The sequence below is a fragment of the Schistocerca serialis genome, chromosome 8, assembly GCF_023864345.2.
Source record: "Schistocerca serialis cubense isolate TAMUIC-IGC-003099 chromosome 8, iqSchSeri2.2, whole genome shotgun sequence".
Taxonomy (NCBI): domain Eukaryota; kingdom Metazoa; phylum Arthropoda; class Insecta; order Orthoptera; family Acrididae; genus Schistocerca; species Schistocerca serialis.
In genome coordinates, this window is record NC_064645.1 from 605,039,400 (window position 1) to 605,059,292 (window position 19,893).

Consider the following 19,893-nt stretch of genomic DNA (forward strand, 5'->3'; position numbering starts at 1 on the left):
TTCACCAAAAGTTAATGTGTTTTGTGCAATCTCACGGTTTAAAGTTTACGGCCACTTTTTCTTCTGCGAATAAAACGTTACAGGACACGTGTATCTGGACATGCTGGAAAATTGGCTCATGCCACAACTGGAGACCGACAGCGCCAACTTCATCTTTCAACAGGATGGTGCTCCACCGCACTTCCATCATGATGTTCGGCATTTCTTAAACAGGAGATTGGAAAACCGACGGATCGTTCGTGGTGGAGATCATGATCAGCAATTCATGTCATAGCCTCTATGCTCTCCCGACTTAACCCCATGCGATTTCTTTCTGTGGGGTTATGTGAAAGATTCAGTGTTTAAACCTCCTCTACCAAGAAACGTGCCAGAACTGCGAGCTCACATCAACGATGCTTTCGAACTCATTGATGGGGACATGCTGCGCCGAGTGTGGGAGGAACTTGATTATCGGCTTGATCTCTGCCGAATCACTAAAGGGGCACATGTCGAACATTTGTGAATGCCTAAAAAAACTTTTTGAGTTTTTGTATGTGTGTGCAAAGCACTGTAAAAATATTTCAAATAATAAAGATATTGTAGAGCTGTGAAATCGCTTCAATTATTTGTAATAACCCTGTATGTGCCGAGATGAAATAAACGCAGACACAGGATATGGGCGAAGCTCAACGGCGATCGAGCGTCTCCACCTGCTGTGAAGTGGTTGCTTATGCTTTGGCATCGCGGTTTGACGATGTCTTGGATCGCAAATAGAAAGGGACGCTGTCTACAATGCCAACGCTCAAGAAAACAACTGAAATGTTTTAAGTCTGAAATGCGACTTGATTCGATGTACTCTTTGAGGTGATTTCATGTCACTCCAGATATGTTGTTCTAGTTAAAGATCTATTCACAACCATGTAATTGTTTTATCTGAGCAACAAAACACAGAAGACACCTTCAAAATACGGTTACACTTCGTAGCGAGCTGAAGTAGTTGTAAGCACTCTTACAGCCCTCGACCCTCTGCAGACGGCGAAGAAATCCACACGGCATAATTAGTGGAACTCCGTAGCAGGTCCACAGTTTAAGAAAATACAATGAGGTGACCGAAGTTTAAAGTGAGCTAAAAGGTGAGCACGAGAACCGTCTGGGTTACAGATCAACTTCCATTTTACGTCTACATCTACACCCACACTCCGCAAGCCACCCGACGGTGTGTGGCGGAGGGTACTTTGAGTACCTTTATCGGTTCTCCCTTCTACTCCAGTCTCGTATTGTTCGTCGAAAGAAAGATTGTCGGTATTCCTCTGTGTGGGCCCTAATCTCTCTGATTTTATCCTAATGGTCTCTTCGCGAGATATACGTAGCAGGTAGTAATATACTGTTTGACTCCTCGGTGAATGTATGTTCTCGAAACGTAAACAAAAGCCCGTACCGAGCTACTGAGCGTCTCTCCTGCAGAGTCTTCCATTGGAGTTTATCTATTATCTCCGTAATGCTTTCGCGATTACTAAATGATCCTGTAACGGAGCGCGCTGCTCTCCATTGGATCTTGTCTATCTCTTCTATCAACCCTATCTGGTACGGATCCCACACCGGTGAGCAGTATACAAGCAGTGGGCGAACAAGTGTACTGTAACCTACTTCCTTTGTTTTCGGATTGCATTTCCTTAGGATTCTTCCAATGAATCTCAGTCTCGCATTTGCTTTACCGACGATCAACTTTATATGGTCATTCCATTTTAAATCACTCCTAATGGCTACTCCCAGATAATTTATGGAATTAACTGCTTCCAGTTGCGGACCTGCTACATTGTAGCTGAATGATAAAGGGTCTTTCTTTCTATGTATTCGCAGCACATTACACTTGTCTACATTGAGATTCAATTGTAATTCCCTGCACCATGCGTCAATTCGCTGCAGATCCTCCTGCATTTCAGTACAATTTTCCATTGTTACAACCTCTAGATATACTAAAGAATCATCCGCAAAAAGCCTCAGTGAACTTCCGATGTTATCCACAAGTTCATTTATGTATATTGTGAATAGCAACAGTCCTACGACACTCCCCTGAGGCACACCTGAAATCACTCGCTTCAGAAGACTTTTTTCCATTGAGAATGACATGCTGCGTTCTGACAGATTGTTATGAAACGAAAATTCATTTACAAACAGCTTTCAGAAACGTTTTTATTTCACTTCAGAGTGTAGGTCATCACTTTCTATCTCTCTCTCCCCTCACAGGCACACACACACACACACACACACACACACACACACACACTCACACACACACACACACTATGTTTCTCTTTCTAGCGCGTTTGCACGACTGCACTGCACTCTGCCAATGTCTTCAGTCAGCGTTGCAGACTAATACAAATAGTTTTAGGAGGAAACGAGTAAATTTTACATGACACGTTGAAGAATAAAGGGGTACGCACATCATACAGATCTACGGCCGCGGAGAGACCACCGAATATGTAATGAAGGATGACAGCAAAATTGACATGAAATAATTATCTGCAGCTATTAATTCTCCACTGCGTGTGATATTGAGCACTTAACGAGAACGCCATCGAAGTCGGTGTACTTTGCGACTTCTAATCATCAGGGATGCTGTTCTTGCGCTAAAAAACGTGGGAATATCTTTTAGCACAAAAATAATTTTACAGGAGAGGTAAAGTGCGCCGTAACTGAGGAATGTGTTGCTGTAGAAAAGATGTCAAAGTCCACAATGATCAGTATGAAAACTGCAACCGCCTAAGTTTATTAAGTACGATGCCCATGGTTTCATCTACATTCACATAACTACTCTGTAACTCATACTTAAGTGTCTGACAGAGGGTTCACCGAATGAACTTCAGGCCATTTCACTACCGTTCCACCTTCGAAAGGTGTGCGAGAAAACTGAACACTTCAGTCTTTTCCTCTGAGCTTTGATTACTCTTGATTTATTACGATGAATAATTTCTTCCTACGTGAAGGCGGGTTTCAACAAAATATTTTCGCATTCGGAGGAGGAAGTTTGGAGATTGAAATGTCGTAAAACGATCTCACCGCAAACGAAAAACGCATTTATTTTAATGACTGTCACCACAACTCACTTATCACATCTGTGATATTCTCTTCCCTATTTCACGATACTGCGAAACGAGCTTGGAGTTTTCCGATGTCCTACGCCAATCAAATCTGGTAAGGGACCCATACCGCACAGCAATAAATTAACGAACAACGGAGCTGATCCTCCTTGGCACACAAAACGGGTCAGAACACTGTTGCAGAAACAACGAAACAAACATGCCAAATTTAAACAGTCGCAAAATCCCCAAGATTGGTTATCTTTTGCAGAAGCTCGAAATTTAGCACGGACTTCAATGCGAGTTGCTTGTAACAGTTTCCACAACGAAACCTTGCCTCAAACCCTGGCAGAAAATCCAAAGAGATTCTGGTGGTATGTGAAGTATCTTAGCGGCAAGAAACAATCTCTGTGCGATAGCAATGGAGATACTACCGAAGACAGTGCTGCCAAAGCAGAGTTACTAAACACAGCCTTCCGAAATGCCTTCACAAAAGAAGACGGAGTAAATATTCCAGAATTCGAATAAAGAACAGCTGCCAACATGAGTAACGTAGAAGTAAATATCCTCGGAGTAGTGAAGCATTGCCCGCATCTCGTGGTCGTGCGGTAGCGTTCTCGCTTCCCACGCCCGGGTTCCCGGGTTCGATTCCCGGCGGGGTCAGGGATTTTCTCTGCCTCGTGATGGCTGGGTGTTGTGTGCTGTTCTTAGGTTAGTTAGGTTTAAGTAGTTCTAAGTTCTAGGGGACTGATGACCATAGATGTTAAGTCCCATAGTGCTCAGAGCCAAGTAGTGAAGCAACTTAAACCACTTGATAAAAGCAAGTCTTCTGGTCCAGACTGTATACCAGTTAGGTTCCTTTCGCAGTATGCTGATGCATTAACTCCATACTTGACAATCACATACAACCGTTCGCTCGACTAAAGATCCGTACCCAAAGACTGGAAAGTTGCACAGGTCACACCAATATTCAAGAAAGGTAGAAGGAGTAATCCACTTAATTACAGTCCCATATCATTAACATCGATATGCAGCAGGATTCTGGAATATATATTGTTTTCGAACATTATGAATTAACTCGAAGAAAACGTTCTATTGACACACCGTCAACATGGGTTTAGAAAACATCGTTCTTGTGAAACATAACTAGCTCTTTATTCACATGAAGTGTTGAGTGCTATTGACAAGGGATTTCAGATCGATTGCGTATTTCTGGATTTCCAGAAGGCTTTTGACACTGCACCACACATGCAGCTCGTAGTGAAATGGCGTGCTTATGGAATATCGTCTCAGTTATGTGACTGGATTGATGACTTCCTGTCAGAGAGCTCACAGTTCGTAGCAACTGACAGAAAGTCATCGAGTAAAACAGAAGTGATTTCTGGCGTTCCCTAAGGTAGCGTTATAGGCCCTTTGCTGTTCCTTATACAGGCTGAAGCGAAATTCACGCACTTGGGTTTCGCAGCGCGACTCCTTATATATCAGCGGTAAGAAAATCTCTGTCACAAAATTTCGTCTGGCGAGTTCATCCGACAGAAAAAGGACATTAAAGAGTGGCAATCTGGCAACACTGTAACCACATGTATGATAACTACCTCTGACAGCAAGTTTTAGTTGTGCATAACAGTTGGTACAATGGGAAGAGTTTTGGTTTAGCATGCAGGATGTCGATGGTTCATTCCTGGCATTCGAGGCATATATTTTTTAGTTGGTAAATGTAGTCCAGATGGTATGATATCTGGCATCTTAATCGTCAAGAGCGATTGCAGCGGGTCCTCCAGAAAACATTTGCACTTTCGTACTACAATCGTAGAAATGGAAGATTGGTCGGCTTTGAAAGAAGCACCTTCCACATCGTGGGCGTGAATTAATTCACACCGCTTCATCTACTAGATGCGAAACCTGTTTCCTCCAGTGGTCCCATAGATTAGTACCTACTATTATTCTTGCCTCGTTCAGATACATTACATTTCATTAGGGCCTTACGTTACCAGTAGCACTAGCATCGTGCTTTGCGAATAATGTCCAAACTCGGTTACTATTTGTATGTGTTATCACCATGGTCCCACTAATTATGCCTTTCAGCACTGAGTCTGGTAAACGCGTGCTGTTTAGTACGTTTCTCAATGCATTATTATTATTATTATTATTTCTTTCTTGTCTCAGACGTTATGTCTGGTTAAAAATGGAAGGTGACGCGGACCTTGATCAAGCGTGACTTCCTTTTAACTGTATGGTATATGTTACATTGCATTTAGGAACTTTCGGGTAGTTGAACAAGTGTCAATAATTACAGATTTCTGTAGTTGTATATATAAGTTTGGATGTAGTTGTATTGCATTGATTGTGGATATTGTGTGGTATGACTCCTGTAGTTGATAGTATAATTGGTATAATGTCAACTTTATCCGGATGCCACTTGTCCTTGACTTCCTCAGCCAGTTGGATGTATTTTTCAATTTTTTCTCCTGTTTTCTTTTGTATATTTGTTGTATTGGGTATGGATATTTCGATTAGTTGTGTTAATTTCTTCTTTTAATTGGTGAGTATGATGTCAGGTTTGTTGTGTGGTGTTGTTTTATCTGTTACAATGGTTCTGTTCCAGTATAATTTGTATTCATCGTTCTCTAGTACATTTTGTGGTGCATGCTTGTATGTGGGAACATGTTGTTTTATAAGTTTATGTTGTAAGGCAAGCTGTTGATGTATTATTTTTGCTACATTGTCATGTCTTCTGGGGAATTCTGTATTTGCTAGTATTGTACACCCGCTTGTGATGTGAGCTACTGTTTCTATTTGTTGTTTGCAAAGTCTGCATTTATCTGTTGTGGTATTGGGATCTTTAATAATATGCTTGCTGTAATATCTGGTGTTTATTGTTTGATCCTGTATTGCAATCATGAATCCTTCCGTCTCACTGTATATATTGCCTTTTCTTAGCCACGTGTCGGATGCGTCTTGATCGATGTGTGGCTGTGTTAGATGATACGGGTGCTTGCCATGCAGTGTTTTCTTTTTCCAATTTACTTTCTTCGTATCTGTTGATGTTATGTGATCTAAAGGGTTGTAGAAGTGGTTATGAAATTGCAGTGGTGTAGCCAATGTATTTATATGAGTGATTGCTTTGTGTATTTTGCTAGTTTCTGCTCGTTCTAGAAACAATTTTCTTAAATTGTCTACCTGTCCATAATGTAGGTTTTTTATGTCGATAAATTCCCTTCCTCCTTCCTTCCTTCCTGCCTTCCTGCTTAATGTGAATCTTTCTGTTGCTGATGTATGTGATGTATTCTATATTTGTGGCATTGTGATTGTGCAGGTGTATTGAGTGCTTCTAGGTCTGTGTTACTCCATTTCACTACTCCAAATGAGTAGGTCAATATTGGTATAGCATAAGTATTTATAGCTTTTGTCTTGTTTCTTGCTGTCAATTCTGTTTTCAGTATGGCTCAAATGGCTCTGAGCACTATGGGACTTAACATCTATGGTCATCAGTCCCCTAGAACTTAGAACTACTTAAACCTAACTAACCTAAGGACAGCACACAACACCCAGCCATCACGAGGCAGAGAAAATCCCTGACCCCGCCGGGAATCGAACCCGGGAACCCGGGCGTGGGAAGCGAGAACGCTACCGCACGACCACGAGATGCGGGCTTCTGTTTTCAGTATTTTTGTTAGTCTTTCTCTATGTTTTTCTTTTAGTTCTCCTTTAATATTTGTATTATCTATTCCTATTTTTTGTCTGTATCCTAGATATTTATAGCCATCTGTTTTTTCCATCGCTTCTATGCAGTCGCTGTGGTTATCCAATATGTAATCTTCTTGTTTAGTGTGTTTTCCCTTGACTATGCTATTTTTCTTACATTTGTTTGTTCCGAAAGCCATACTTATATCATTGCTGAATACTTCTGTTATCTTTAGTAATTGGCTGAGTTGTTGATTTGTTGCTGCCAGTAGTTTTAGATCATCCATGTATAGCAGATGTGTGACTTTGTGTGAGTATGTTCCAGTAATATTGTATCCATAATTTGTATTATTTAGCATGTTGGATAGTGGGTTCAGAGCAAGGCAGAACCAGAAAGGACTTAATGAGTCTCCTTGGTATATTCCACGCTTAATCTGTATTGGCTGTGATGTGATATTATTTGAATTTGTTTGGGTATTAAGTGTGGTTTTCCAATTTTTCATTACTATGTTTAGGAACTGTATCCATTTAGGATCTACTTTGTATATTTTCAATATTTGTAGTAAACATGAGTGGGGTACACTATCAAAAGCTTTTTGGTAATCAATGTATGCATAGTGTAGCGACCTTTGTTTACTTTTAGCTTGATATGTCACCTCTGCATCTATTATCAGTTGCTCTTTACATCCTCGTGCTCCTTTGCAACAGCCTTTTTGTTCTTCATTTATAATTTTATTCTGTGTTGTATGTGTCATTAATTTCTGTGTAATGACTGAAGTAAATATTTTGTATATTGTTGGTAGGCATGTTATGAGGCGATATTTAGCTGGGTTTGCTGTGTCTGCTTGATCTTTAGGTTTCAGATAAGTTATTCCATGTGTAAGTGTATCAGGGGATGTGTATGAGTCTGCAATGTAACTGTTAAATAATTTAGTTAGATGTGAATGTGTTGAGGTGAATTTCTTTAGCCAGAAATTTGCTATTTTATCTTTTCCAGGGGCTTTCCAATTGTGAGTAGAATTAATTGCTTGGGTGACTTCATGCTGCAAAATTATCACTTCAGGCATTTGTGGTATTATCTTGTATGTATCTGTTTCTGCTTGTATCCACCCTGCATGCCTGTTATGTTGTACCGGGTTTGACCATATGTTGCTCCAGAAGTGTTCCATGTCTGTTAAGTTTGGTGGATTGTCTATTTTATTATTATTATTATCATTATTATTATTCTATCGATGATATTGTGGAAACATCACGTATATCACCATTAGGGAAACGTGTAATTCGAAACTGAACATTTCACAATTAGCTGTGTCGGGATGAATCGTACTGAATAATATCTGTCAGAGGGGTAGTGCTGTTAGATGGAACAATGCACAGGACTGACGGCGTGTTTGTACTGTATGCGCTGTCCACAAGACAGGGACTAGCTGCGAGCGAAGTAACGCGCCCACGACAGATTGCAACGTACATGCGTACACGTATCGATTTTTCTCATTGTAAACCTCTAAACCAGCGTGGCAGACGTATGGCATACACAAACGATGAATATGTGGATATGCTTCTGGTCCCTGGTGCATCTGATAACCGGGCTGGTGTTGCCACTCGTGAGTATGCTGCTAGATGTCCTCGTCGACAACATCCAGATAAAAGTGTGTCTCGTCGTCTGGAGCTGCGCCTTCGGGTGTCAGGTTCTCTCCTTCCACCATCACGTGACAGAGGTCATCCACTGGCACGCCATACTCCAGTTGCTGAGGAAGATATTCTGGAGGTCATACACCAAGAAGCTCAGCGAAGCACACGTAGCATAGCAAGGCAGCTGCGTGTCTCGCAATGCAAGGTCGTTAGCGCGCTGCACGAGCATGGGCTGCGCCCCTATCATTATGCTTCACGCAACACCTGCATCCTGCAGATCACCATAAGCGGATGGAATTCTGTGAATAGTTCCAACAACAACAGGAAGCCAACGATTTCGCGATCACCGTAATATGGTCGGATGAAGCAGCATTCACTCGTGAGGGTGTCTTTAATATACAAATGCCCACCATTGGTGAGAGGTTAAGCCAGCCACTGTGACCGAGCGGTTCTAGGCGCTTCTGTCTGGAACCGCGCGACCGCTACGGTCGCAGGTTCGACTTCTGCCTCGGGCATGGACGTGTGTGATGTCCTTAGGTTAGCTAGGTTTAAGTAGTTCGAAGTTCTAGGAGACTGATGACCTCCGATGTTAAGTCCCATAGTGCCCAGAGCCATTTGAACCATTCGAGAGGTTAACCTGCATGTCACCCGCGACCGTGGATATCAAGTTCGATTTGGTATCAACATCTGGGCCGGAATATTGGGCGATAGGTGTTTGAGCCCCTACATGTTGCCTGACTGGTTGACTGCACGAAGGTATCATGCATTGGTCTCAAACTATCTGCCTGATGCACTAGAAGTTGTTACACTACGTGTTCGGCAGAGGATATGGTTCCAACATGATGGTGCACCTCCACACTCTGGAATTAATGTGCGATGTTATTTGGCCAAAACATTTCCAGGGAAATGGCTCAGACGTGGAGGTCCAGTTGTATGACCACCACATTCACGTGACCTAAATCCTCTGGGTCTCTTCCTGTGGGGACACCTGAACGAGCACATGTACTGTGCTCCGCCTACGAATGTGGAAGAATTGGAAGGGCGTGTTCATGCTGCTCTTGTTACTGTGGACGCAGCTTTGCTGCAAAGAGTCCAGAGCTGTACGATCCGGCGGGTTGCGCAATCTCTGGACGTGCAGGGAGGTCGCTTTGAGCACCTGTTGTTCTGAGGACAACGTATTCTGTTGCGAAGGTCATGTTTACATTAATATGGGCATTATTATTGTCACTGGTTGCTAATGTACGACATCTGAGCGCTCATATTATATGTAGTATAAATGACAAGTAGATGTGTTACTGTATTGTGCTATCATCTTTAACATCTCGAAACTGATATTGATTTCGTAGCTATTCTGTCGAATGACAAGTTATTTGTTTCAATTGGCTATTTCTTATGTGTCTAACCACGCATTTGTTACGTTCAGCGGTGCAAAATGTCGTAAATTTAGGATATATGTTGCCTAAAAAACGGTGTATATTGCAGCAGGAAATGTCAGAATGAAATCAGTAAATAAAAAATAAAAATGCGCCCCACCGCAGGATCGAACCCTCGACCTCCTGCATGCTAACACAAAACTCAGTCCACTGCATCAGCTGTACAGTACAACAAACGTATCCGGACAGGCATAGTTACCATACATGTGGTTACAGTGTTGTCAGATTGCCACTCTTTAAGTGCCTTTTTCTGCCGGATGTACTCCCCAGACGAAATTTTGTTAAAGAACTTTTTTTATCGTTGGCCTGTGAGGGGTCGCGCTGCGAAACCCGAGTGCGCGAATTTCGCTTCACCCTGTATATATAAATGATTTGGGAGACAATCCCAGCACCCATCTTGGGTTGTTTGCAAATGACGCTGTCGTTTATCGACTAATAAAGAATCAAAACTAACTGCAAAACGATTTAGAAAAGATATCTGAATGGTGCCAAAATTGGCAGTTGACTCTAAATAACGAAATGCGTGAGGTCATCCACATGAGTGCTGAAAGGAATCCGTTGAACTTCGGTTACACGATAAATCAGTCAAATATAAGGGCCGTAAATTCAACTAAATACCTGGGAATTACAATTACGAACAACTTAAATTGGCCTTAGAAAATGTAACAGATCTACTAAGGAGACTGCCTACACTACGCTTCTCCGTCCTCTTTTAGAATACTTCTGCGCGGTGTGGGATCCTTACCAGATAGGACTGACGGAGTACATCGAAAAAGTTCAAAGAAGGGCAGCACGTTTTGTATTATCGCGAAATATGGGAGAGAGTGTCACAGAAATGATACAGGATTTGGGCTGGACTTCATTAAAAGAAATACGTTTTTCGTTGCGACGGAATCTTCTCACGAAATTACAATCACCAACTTTCTCCTCCGAATGCGAAAATACTTTGTTGACACCGAATTACATAGGGAGAAACGATCACCAGGATAAAATAGGGGAAATAACAGCTCGTACGGAAAGATATAGGTGTTCGTTCTTCGCGCGCGCTATACGAGATTGGAGTACTGGAGAATTGTGAAGGTGGTTGGATGAACCCTCTGCCGGGCGCTTAAATGTGATTTGCAAAGTATCCATGTAGATGTAGATGTAGCAGAGGACGGACAGGCGTGGTGTAGGAAGTTCGGCAGTCTCTTTAGTGGATTTGTTGCATGTTCTAAGTCTTCTGCCAGTAAAACGCAGTCTTCTGTTCGCCTTCCCCACGACATTACCTATGTAATCGTTCCAATTTACGTTGTTCGTAATTTAAAGAATTTCTTTTATTGCTCATGTGGGTGACCTCACACTTTTCGTTATTTAGAGCGAGTTGTCACATTTCGCAACATACAAATATTTTTTCTAAATCATTTTGCAATTTGATTTTGATCATCTGATGACTTTACTAGACATCATCTGCAAAACAATCTAAGATGTCTGCTCAGATTGTCTCCTAAATCATTTATATAGCTTAAAAACAGCAGAGCGCCTGTAACCCTTGGGGGACACCAGATGTCACTTCTGTTTTACACGATGATTTTTCGTCAGTTACTAAGAAGTGTGCTCTTTCTGACAGGAAATCGAGAATGCAGCTGCACAACTGAGATGATACTCTACAGGCATACAACTTCATTAGAAGCCACATGTGGGGAACGGTATCAAAATACTTCTGGAAATCTAGAAACATGGAATCACTTTGAGATCCCCTTTAGATAGCATTCGTAACTCCATGAGAATAAAGAGATAGTTCTGTTTCACAAGAACGACATTTTCTGAATCCAGGCTGCCTGTGTGTCAATAGATAGCTATCTTCGAGGTAATTCATAATGCTTGAACACAATATACACTCCTGGAAATGGAAAAAAGAACACATTGACATCGGTGTGTCAGACCCACCATACTTGCTCCGGACACTGCGAGAGGGCTGTACAAGCAATGATCACACGCACGGCACAGCGGACACACCAGGAACCGCGGTGTTGGCCGTCGAATGGCGCTAGCTGCGCAGCATTTGTGCACCGCCGCCGTCAGTGTCAGCCAGTTTGCCGTGGCATACGGAGCTCCATCGCAGTCTTTAACACTGGTAGCATGCCGCGACAGCGTGGACGTGAACCGTATGTGCAGTTGACGGACTTTGAGCGAGGGCGTATAGTGGGCATGCGGGAGGCCGGGTGGACGTACCGCCGAATTGCTCAACACGTGGGGCGTGAGGTCTCCACAGTACATCGATGTTGTCGCCAGTGGTCGGCGGAAGGTGCACGTGCCCGTCGACCTGGGACCGGACCGCAGCGACGCACGGATGCACGCCAAGACCGTAGGATCCTACGCAGTGCCGTAGGGGACCGCACCGCCACTTCCCAGCAAATTAGGGACACTGTTGCTCCTGGGGTATCGGCGAGGACCATTCGCAACCGTCTCCATGAAGCTAGGCTACGGTCCCGCACACCGTTAGGCCGTCTTCCGCTCACGCCCCAACATCGTGCAGCCCGCCTCCAGTGGTGTCGCGACAGGCGTGAATGGAGGGACGAATGGAGACGTGTCGTCTTCAGCGATGAGAGTCGCTTCTGCCTTGGTGCCAATGATGGTCGTATGCGTGTTTGGCGCCGTGCAGGTGAGCGCCACAATCAGGACTGCATACGACCGAGGCACACAGGGCCAACACCCGGCATCATGGTGTGGGGAGCGATCTCCTACACTGGCAGTACACCACTGGTGATCGTCGAGGGGACACTGAATAGTGCACGGTACATCCAAACCGTCATCGAACCCATCGTTCTACCATTCCTAGACCGGCAAGGGAACTTGCTGTTCCAACAGGACAATGCACGTCCGCATGTATCCCGTGCCACCCAACGTGCTCTAGAAGGTGTAAGTCAACTACCCTGGCCAGCAAGATCTCCGGATCTGTCCCCCATTGAGCATGTTTGGGACTGGATGAAGCGTCGTCTCACGCGGTCTGCACGTCCAGCACGAACGCTGGTCCAACTGAGGCGCCAGGTGGAAATGGCATGGCAAGCCGTTCCACAGGACTTCATCCAGCATCTCTACGATCGTCTCCATGGGAGAATAGCAGCCTGCATTGCTGCGAAAGGTGGATATACACTGTAATAGTGCCGACATTGTGCATGCTCTGTTGCCTGTGTCTATGTGCCTGTGGTTCTGTCAGTGTGATCATGTGATGTATCTGACCCCAGGAATGTGTCAATAAAGTTTCCCCTTCCTGGGACAATGAATTCACGGTGTTCTTATTTCAATTTCCAGGAGTGTATGTTCTAAAATCTTACTGCGAATCGAGGTTTGAACTGACATTTGTTCACAAATGTTTGAGAATGGATTGTATGCTTGAGTAAAGTTTGTCCTTGCTTTGACACGCACACGATCATGAACACACACACACACACACACACACACACACACACACACACACACACACACAGAGAGAGAGAGAGAGAGAGAGAGAGAGAGAGAGAGAGAGTGTAGCTGTATAATTAATCTGTTTGCTGAATGCAGATTCTGCAAGTAACGGTTCTGTAATAAATCATTGATAGTGACATGGGTTACTCGGTGCCAGAATCGTTATGTCTTGCAAAGAAAACGTTACAACAGTAAGAAGTAGCGCGGCACATGCACAAGTAAGATTCGAAAAAGGTGGTTCAGCAATACGGAAAGAACGAATTGCAACAAACTCCTAAGCCGTTCTACTTGGCATTCGCATGGCGTTCGCAAGAAAGAAACACAGACTTTCAGTTCTTTATAAACCAAAGTACTAGTGTTATCACAACAGACATACAGATGGTTGTTCTGCTGTTCAGTTCTTAAAGTTGTCTAGTTACAATCTCAGGAGATAATAAAAAACCACTGAACTACTGCTATTGCAATAGACATACAGAGCGATGCTTTTCAATATATTTATTCAAGATTGTGAGTAATAATTACAGGGTTTCTATGTGCAACACTTTTGTCGCAGGGAGAAACGAGTAACGCGATCTCTTTTCATCCAAACGATGTATGTCTCTTCACCAATACTTAAGAGCAGCTTTCCAGCTCTGTGGCTTTAACATAAATTGGAGAACGGAAGCGCAATGCTTTACAGACATGTGAAAAAAAGAGAAAACAGGATGTTAGAGCGATATTACCGCCGATACGCCTTGTAATTCGTTGTTGTAGAATGTCAAACGAAAGTCGAAGTCTATTTTTATTTAATCAGTTTCGAAACTCTTTCGGCTGGTGACATTGGGTCCAGCTTTTAGGTATCAACAGCCACTCCCTAAGAGAAAGTGAAGTCTTCTAACCACTTCTACTCATAGTTCATTGAAAGCACTGTGGTAATCCGGTGTGAGAAACACAAAAGACAAACACATTAGCCTTCAATCACTACATAAAAAGAAAGACCGTCGCCAGAGCAGTGTGATGAAAACGTTTTTTCACAAGCTACAAACAGATAGACAGAAAATACCGGTATCATTGTATTTTATAAAACCAATGTCTCCTGAAGCGTTGTGAACACAACCAGTTACTGCAGGATCCTCTAGTATCATTTCCGGCAAACATAGGGTTCCAGCTGCAGCTAGGGAGTGATCCAATGGCCACGTCTAACAACCCGCACTGTTGTTGTAGACCACCAGCCCACTTTGGCTGACAAACGAGTTCTTGCGACATCCTTGGACGTTGGGAACCAGCTCTGACGACGTCGAAGGAAGCCTCTTTCTGTGTTAACAGTCTCCTATCCCTTCCTCTGCCGACATGCCACTTACTACTTTCACACGATCTTTTGTATCGCGTCCTGTTCAGTTTACTCAGGCCATATATTTCCGTTCTGCCTCTTTTCGAGAGACATCAAAGCCTTGTTTGGTGCTGATCAGTTTTCATACTCAGTATAAAAAACGTATTTCTGCTACACCGTACGTTACATTAATGATCATATTTTATTTGCGAAGCCTATGTCGCGGCAGTAAAAGTTCTTCAAAACTTTTATACCTGACAACTGGAATGTCGATGATACATTTTTATTTCTATAGGCAATGAAAATGGACAGTGTCCGAAACGGTTTCGTAAATAAATCAGTGCTGCTTAAACTGTGCAACAAGATTTGCATGTAAGCTGGAGTCTGGCGTGCAGCGTCACAAAGTAACGTCTTTTGAAAGTACGCTTGAAGGCAACTGCTCATGAGAGTATGCATTTTCCTTGTATTGCGCACTTGTATGAGCTTCCCTAAGCATATTTTATACGATCTGATTACTCGAAACATGTCATAAATAAAGTATTTAGCAACCAAGAAGCTTCCAAGGAACTTCTACACGCCAAATCTGAATGGTTGCATACCTTAAATGATTGACTTTATCTGTCAAATGGACTGTGAGACCGTAAGTAACCATCATTCAATAAAAAATATTGGGGTGCGCGACCGAGTCATGATGAAAACTAAAAGTTAGGTTATTGCCAAAGAAATGTAGAAAACATCGAAATATCAAACAAAATTTAACACTTTGCAGAAGAACTCTTATTAGTAAAAGTACACCTTTCTATACTAAACACTTCTCAACGAGATACAATGGCGCTACCTTCACTTTCGCAGGAGTTCGTCGTTCTAAAAAACTTTTCAAGATCTTTTTCGACAACTACTCCATCGAGATACCCAAAAAAGGAAAAGAAAAAAAACAACCAGTTAATTAGTCTTACGTCGAGTGACTGAAAACCATCTCTGACTGCAAGCTGTAAAACTCTTGTCACGGGTGACTCAGAGTTACCGTAATTCAAGGAAACATTTCTGCAGGAAACCATAGGATACTTAACTATAAAAAATAGATGTTCAGGCTACGTTTAATCCAGAAGGGTATCGTACTCCAGCGCTGAATACTTCACAGATTTGAACATCGTTCCATCAGCCGGTCACTATTTTTGCCAGATCCCCAAGCCACGAAGTTAGAATGTGTCGCGAGGATGATTAATTTTTAACATTGTTTCACATCACAGCTGTATTCAAAGCGAGAATTTTCGCTGTTTGTGAAAAGACAAATACATGTACCATTACTAGAAATATGGCGCAGCCACGTGGTGTGAAGGTAGCCAATTACAAAAGCTGTTAACTACAATATAAATATAAAAATAGGACACCAAGGTAATTTTATACAGAGCTGCATGGCTAGATGTTAAACTTGTATGAGATATTCTCTAAGACGTGGCTCAATTTTGCTACCTCTGAAGTAGAACAGATAAAGAAGGAAGATGCAAGAAAGAAATAGAAGCAGAGTTTACTCAAGGCAAAATGGTAGTCTATAAAAAGGAACATCTGCCAAAATATTAAAATAAGAAAACGAATCATGAAAAGCAATGTTCGGAGATTTGCTGTGTATGGATGCTGCATATTGACAACGGGAAAGACAGACGAGAAACATTTAGAAGTCTTTTATATGTGGCGTTACGGTAGGTTAAATGGATTATCTCGAATGCAAAACAGCCAACAGTTGCACAAAATTATGTTTGTTTTAAACCTTGACCATAGTTTTTGCTTTAATAATATAGCAACTGTGGGCTGTTTTTCATTCGAGTCAATTTGTAACGCTTGCTGTTGTCACTGCCATGATGAAAATAATTAAATGGATTAATCGAATAAACAGTGAAAACTTTCTGCAACGATTTGTAAGCCAACCATCCTTCCCAGACTCAGCACACGTTGGGAGGGGTATCTGTGTGTCACACCAGATACACTTAGCAATCATTGCGCAATCCACCAGAACAGGGACACTTAGCAATCATTAATCCACCAGTATAATCACAGATTCCTGACCCTTTCCTAATGACCATCCGGTAGGTGAATTCGTTTCAGAGTCGTTAATTTTATTTCGAGCCTCCGCAAATGTGAATTGCAAATTAACATCTTAGTAAAAATTTCAAGAGGAGGAGAGAGAGTACTAAGCAACTGAAATCCGAAATCAGATTACGGTTGCGGTCATGCAGACAAAAGTTAATAAACTGCTGATAGTGGCGGCAGCCATTAAAAAATTACGCAGAGTTTCAAACGGATTTTTCTCCTTGCTCGTAGGAAGGCAGGGATACAGTATCAACTGTTTTTCGATGGCTGAAGTTGAGGCAGAATTTAAAATATCTGTCAGTGAAACACCTATTCAGTTCTGTATGTCTCAATACGTTGTCCTTCCTCTGCTTCATCCCCCCTCCCCCCTCCATAAGCTGACAACGGCTCTATTTTTTAGGGTCTGAAGCTAAGCTCACTGAAGTGCAGTGACTCTGACGCCATAAAAACCCGGAAGTCAGTTACAGCAGACATAGCGTCCACAGAAATTTATGCGAGAGGAAGAAAGATTCTACATTTGCTATTTTTCGTACCAGAAAACTTCAGAAATTCCTGTCGATTGTTAAAAAAATGTAACCTGCTAGAAGTCCACTGACTGATACTCGCCAAAACCGATAAACAAAAATAAACTTTAAAAGCGCTTATTGTACCTATGTCATATACAGGGCTATTACAAATGATTGAAGCGATTTCATAAATTCACTGTAGCTCCATTCATTGACATATGGTCACGACACACTACAGATACGTAGAAAAACTCATAAAGTTTTGTTCAGCTGAAGCCGCACTTCAGGTTTCTGCCGCCAGAGCGCTCGAGAGCGCAGTGAGACAAAATGGCGACAGGAACCGAGAAAGCGTATGTCGTGCTTTAAATGCACTCACATCAGTCAGTCATAACAGTGCAACGACACTTGAGGACGAAGTTCAACAAAGATCCACCAACTGCTAACTCCATTCGGCGATGGTATGCGCAGTTTAAAGCTTCTGGATGCCTCTGTAAGGGGAAAACCGATGGATCGGTCGTGGTGGAGATCATGATCAGCAATTCATGTCATGGCCTCCACGCTCTCCCGACTTAACCCCATGCTATTTCTTTCTGTGGGGTTATGTGAAAGATTCAGTGTTTAAACCTCCTCTACCAAGAAACGTGCCAGAACTGCGAGCTCGCATCAACGATGCTTTTGAATTCATTGATGGGGACATGCTGCGCTGAGTGTGGGAGGAACTTGATTATCGGCTTGATGTCTGCCAAATCACTAAAGGGGCACATATCGAACATTTGTGAATGCCTAAAAAAACTTTTTGAGTTTTTGTGTGTGTGTGCAAAGCATTGTGAAAATATCTCAAATAATAAAGTTAGTGTAGAGCTGTGAAATCGCTTCAATCATTTGTAATAACCCTGTATAACACTGCTTGCGTACAAAACTCACATTTGATTACACTGGGGTGATAAAAACGTCATTGGATAGTCATATGTACAAATACAGATGACGGTAGTAACCCATGCATGAGGTATAAAAGGGCAGTGCATGGGAGGAGCTGCAATTTTGTACTCGGGCTATTAATGTGAAAAGGTTTCCGACGTGTTTATTGCCGCAATAAAGGAATGAACAGACTGAACACAAAATGGTAGTTGAAGCTAGACGCTTGGGACATTCCATTTCGAAATCGTTAGGGACTTCAGTATTCCAAAATCCACAGTGTCAAGAGTGTGCCAAGAATACCACGTTTCAGGCATTACCTCCTACCAAGGACAAGGCAGTGACCGACTGCCTTCGCTTAACGACCGAGATCACCGGCTCTTGCATATAGTTGTCAGTGCCAACAGACAAGCAACACTGCAGGAAGTAACAACAGAAATTAATGTGGGACGTACGACGAACGTATCCGCTAAGACAGTAAGACGAAATATGGCTTTAATGGGCTATGGCAGCAGACAACCGACACGAGTGCCTTTGCGGAAAACATGACATCTCCTACAGCTCCTATCTTGGGCTCGTGACCATATCAGTTGGATCCTAAATGACTGGAACACCGTGACGCGGTCAGGTGAGTCCCGCTTTCAGTTGGTAAGAGCTGACGGTAGGGTTCGAGTGTGGCATAAACCCCACGAAACCATGGACCTGAAGGATAATTTGGAAAATATTTCGAGTAGATTTCCCCACCATGTTATAGTTCTGGGTGGAGATTTTAATGACTTTTCTGGAGACTAGAAAAGCATGGGTGTCGAAAAGGTCATGTGAAACCCAGCTCGCGCTATTCGTCCACAAGACTCAGAGGGCCATAGACACGGGTTCACAGGTAGATGCCATGTTTCTTGACTTCCGCAAGGCGTTCGATACAGTTCCCCACAGTCGTTTAATGAACATAGTACGAGCATATGGAATATCAGACGATTGTGTGATTGGATTGAGGAGTTCCTAGATAACAGAACGCAGCATGTCATTCTCAATGGAGAGAAGTCTTCCGAAGTAAGAGTGATTTCAGGTGTGCCGCAGGGGAGTGTTCAAATGGTTCAAATGGCTCTGAGCACTATGCGACTTAACTTCTGAGGTCATCAGTCGCCTAGAACTTAGAACTAATTAAACCTAATTAACCTAAGGACAACACACACATCCATGTCCAAGGCAGGATTCGAACCTGTGACAGTAGCGGTCGCGCCGTTCCAGACTGCAGCGCCGAGAACCGCACGGCCACTCCGGCCGGCTAGGGGAGTGTCACAGGACCGTTGCTATTCACAATATACATAAATGACCTGGTGGATGACATCGGAAGTTCACTGAGGCTTTTTGCAGATGATGCTGTGGTGTATCGAGAGGTTGTAACAATGGAAAATTGTACTGAAAAGTAGGAGGATCTGCAGCGAATTGACGCATGGTGCAGGGAATGGCAATTGAATCTCAATGTAGACAAGTGTAATGTGCTGCAAATACATAGAAAGAAAGATTCCACATCATTTAGCTACAATATAGCAGGTCAGCAACTTGAAGCAGTTAATTCCATAAATTATCTGGGAGTACGCATTAGGAGTGATTTAAAATGGAATGATCATATAAAGATGATCGTCGGTAATGCAGATGCCAGACTGAGATTCATTGGAAGAATCCTAAGGAAATGCAGTCCGAAAACAAAGGAAGTAGGTTACAGTACGCTAGTTCGACCACTGCTTGAATACTGCTCAGCGGTGTGGGATCCGTACCAGATAGGGTTGATAGAAGAGATAGAGAAGAACCAACGG